Source organism: Fukomys damarensis, unplaced genomic scaffold (genome assembly GCF_012274545.1).
Source record: "Fukomys damarensis isolate Sample0158 unplaced genomic scaffold, DMR_v1.0_HiC HiC_scaffold_18, whole genome shotgun sequence".
In the NCBI taxonomy this organism is placed as follows: domain Eukaryota; kingdom Metazoa; phylum Chordata; class Mammalia; order Rodentia; family Bathyergidae; genus Fukomys; species Fukomys damarensis.
The window spans coordinates 23,308,589-23,312,730 of record NW_022900930.1 but is presented as its reverse complement, the minus strand read 5'-3'; positions in this window follow the sequence as shown (position 1 = coordinate 23,312,730).

Here is a 4,142-nt window from a genome sequence, read left to right as displayed (position 1 = left end):
ACATTTGTGGAATGTGGCCTTAAGGGTTTACGACCTTCTTAATTGCTTTCTGTGTTAAACATTCTCCCTTTTCCCAATTTAAAGCTGAACTAGCTTTCTACTTTATATTCTCCGTTACTTTTAACCTAAGAAAATTGTTTTTGAAAGATATTAAAAAGCAATTATGAGAGTCATAAAAAGTATTATGAATTTATGGAACGATCCTTGTTAAATTATCCATGAAGGTATCGGTTTAGGTTTCCCTCTGAAACGAGAAAAGGCACCTGTGTGTCCAGGTCCTGTCTCGCCACAGCTTGGCTGCCTGTTGCTGGCTTGATGAAAGTTATGACAAGCATCACACCTTCACAGTTTCTCCAGACGTATTAGTTGTCATAAACTTCACACTCCGAGCCAGTTATTTGACTTGTGCTATTGCACTTTGAAACCACTTAACAGATAGTAAATGTCAGTGCTGATGGTGTGCACCCAGCAGTGGCTTTTAAGGCACCTGTATAAATATTTGACTTTTACAGTTGTGTTTCTGCTTTCAGAGAGTTGTAGTTTCAGGTTGTTGAAATTGCAACAAATTCTTGAAATATTTATGCATTTTAGGTTCTCCTCTACTTCATCTTACAGATTTTATTGTATTGTTTGTGTTTACCGAAGAGGATTATAACACTATGTAGTGCCTGGGTTAGGCAAGTAGCAAGTGAAATAGAATTATGTGATGTGGCTTATCCATATCACTACTTCTTAGACAAGTCAGGCATACCTTTTATTTTAAACTCCTTATGGATTCACAGTTATTATGAATCTTATTTTTAGGAAACTGGATAACCAGTTCGTTTGATAGGGACACTCTTCACCAACATGGGTTGTTATTATCCACTTTTCCTTGAAGTTGTTAGATCATTAAGTACAAATTTGAATACAAGTTTGAATGATTATTAGTATTTCTGTATCTCAGTATGAAAATTTTAAAGGTAATCTGTGAACCAGTTGCCACGATATACTCATTTTAAATTTTATTATGTTTTCTTTTAGGGCAATTAAATGACAGGTCTTTCTAAATAGGGTAAGAGCAGGTTGAAGAGGATATTTGGAGTAACTATTAACTTGTCACTTTTGTTACACACTTAGCAAACATGGAAAGAGAGATGTAATACAGGCCAGTTGCAGTGTGGATAGTTAATTCTGCAGGGTCAAATTACAAATCCTGAAGGGAAAATGACTTGATACATACTGTGGATCTACAGTACTTTTGAACTTTTAAAGCCAATTAATTAAAATGATCACAATGATTTACTCAGGTTTCTTTTCTGTTATTTCATTCTGTTAAGAAAAAGAATTTTGTGTTCTTAATAGTTTATCAGAATTTTTCAGGAGTTTCTAGTTCTATAGATAAGTATGCTGATTAAGCGGGAGGAGGCTGGGAGATTTTATGAGAATGTAATTTCATTTAACAAGCAGTGATGCTAGGATATGGAAACAATTTTAAAATACTTTTAAGCTTTTAAAGGTAGATGACATAATGCAAATCTTGCTGGAATGTGACCAGAAGTTTTATTGCTGCAGCACTTATTAACTAAATAAATCTAGATGAGTTTCTGAGTCCTTCTAACCTTCTATTTTTCAACTCTACATTAAGAATCATACCACTCTCTAATAGGGGTGCTTTTGGACCCAAAGTAAGGAACTAGTCAAACAGTAAGTAGTTGTCTTGTGGACAGTTCAATTTAGAAACTTAGTGGTAGTTCAGGTAACCGCTGAAAATAGATATAGGAGAAAGTATTTACTTAGTGTGTTTTGTGAGCTAGAAACTGTCTTAAGCTCTTTAGCCAGGATCTCATTTTATTGTCTCTTTGGTCCTATGAGTAGGTGCCATTATCTTCCAGTTACGGATGGGGAAATTGAATCACAGAGAATCTACCATTTCTGTTAAGTGTAGAGCTAGGATCTGCAGCCAGACAGTCCAACTCTAGAACCTGTGCCCTTAATTGTATCTAGACTGTCTCTATACCTGGGCACGTTTAGGGATTTTTGGGTGGAGGTTGAGGAGGGTGGGGCTCCTTTGCTTAGTGTGATTTTTCAAGTTGATTGATCAGGCTGATCCTGGACAAATGTGTCTGTCCCGGATTCCTGGGCTCCATAGAAGGCTCACTCCCCAAGAGTGTTATTTTTCAGGTTTACTCTCTTTCACCAGTTGGTGTTTATGGTGGCCGTACATCATAGCCAAATGCGTTGGTGCTTTTAAAAATACTGTATTTGACATAGAGGGAAAAGGTGGGATGGTTTCATTGCCTCTTGGAGGAGTAGGAGGCTTCTGTGGGAAGACCTCCAATACAGTGTGAGTGGTTTTAGGAACTCTAAGTAGGATTTTGCTCTCTTTGCTCTCTTTCTGTCCTTAAATTGAATGTTGCCCAATGCTAAATAACTTTATATGATTAAATTTAAAAGATCTCTTATCACTTAAAGTGATTTTATGTTAAAACCTATTAATAGACCCTAATGTGTGGTTTATGGCGACGGTCAAACCTTGAACATCTTGTACTTTTTAATTGAAAAGAAGAATTCTAGCCAGGTGTGGTAGCACACACCTGTAATCCCAGCACGCGGGAGGCTGAGGCAGAAGGATCAATGTAAGTTCGAGACCAGCCTGGGCTACATGGTGAGTTGAGTTCTAGATCAGTCGCAACTGCATAGTGAGACCCTGTCTCAAAAAACCAAAAAAAAGAAGAAGAAGAAGAATCCTGGGGTGGGGAGGATAAGAGTGAGGAGGAAGGGGATACCAGCTGAGTGTATCACTGATGTCACAGTTAACTTTTGGCTTTCCACACTCCGTTTGTGGCACATAACTAGGATCTGAGGAACTCTTTTGTCTTTCTTTCAAAATGAGTAATTTCAATCAACCCACTGCTAATGTGTAAATTCCAGAAGAGTCCTGCTTGCTTATTACTACTTTCCGTATCCTTTTTGTAGTAGATATTAAGTGAATGGTGATTTGGTCAATTAATGCAGACAGTTTGTTAAATTAATGAAAGTTAATTGAGCTATTCTCTCATTCCAATTTCTTATTGGGCTTTCAAAAAAAATAGCCATTGCTACCAACAACCAGAGACAATCAATTTTCCAGTTGGATTAAAAATAATGAGAGAATTAAGCTGCTGTATTTTGAATAGTAACTTTTGTTATTTTATTTCCATTCTGCCACCTCTCTGTGTGTCACTTACCAATTCCTTCTGTAACAAAACATTGCTGGAAATTGTTCCTCTCTAGCAGGCTCAGAGCCTGGGTGCCAAGTGTTTACTGAGAAATATTTGAGTTAGGGGCTGGGGATTTAGCTCAGTGGTGTCACTGCCTGCCTTGCAAGCACAAGGCCCGGAGTTCGATCCCTGGCACCAAAACAAAAAAAAAAAAAGAAAGAAAGAAATATTTGAGTGATTATGGTATTTGACGTGTGAGAAGGTTGTTCAAAGAGGTGTTATAAAAAATCACTCAAGGAAGTACAAATTTAAACTAAACTGTGGTATCTTCCAAAAATTCTCAAAGAAATATTTGTTTTCAACACAGTTCGTTATAAGGCTTGCTGGAGTAAGTTTAATATATGTGAATAACAATGATTTCTTTAGTGGCTTGAACAGTCCATGGTTTGTAGTTTAATTTTGTTGTAAGATTTGGGACACTAATTGGCTTTTCAAAGAGAACTATTATTTATAAATGTATTATGTGTTTTGAGTTGCAAATTACTAACTTGTTAGCTCCAGTCAGCCACTGTGACATATGGTCGACCAGCAAACCACATTTAAATTTCACAAGAGGAAGGCCTAATGTGCCAGGACAAGTGTGGAAGCTGCCTGCAGGTCCTGGGCTCTGCACTGCCCTGTAAACGGCACTTGCTTACTTGCTTTGAGTGAAGTTTTGCAGGAAAATGAGGCTGTCTCTGTAGAGGGGTTGCGGCAGGGCTTCCTCTTGTTGATGTGGGAGTTACTGCGCTAACAGGAAACCATGTGAGCCCTAATAAGCTGTAAATTCCTTGAGGTGAGATCTGAATCTATGTATGTGCTGGTCCTATGAATTTGATTGAAAGCAGTTGAACTTACCTCTTGTTAGAATTTTGAATTAATTTATTCATCCATTTCTGAAATTTCTGTTATTGGAGAAAT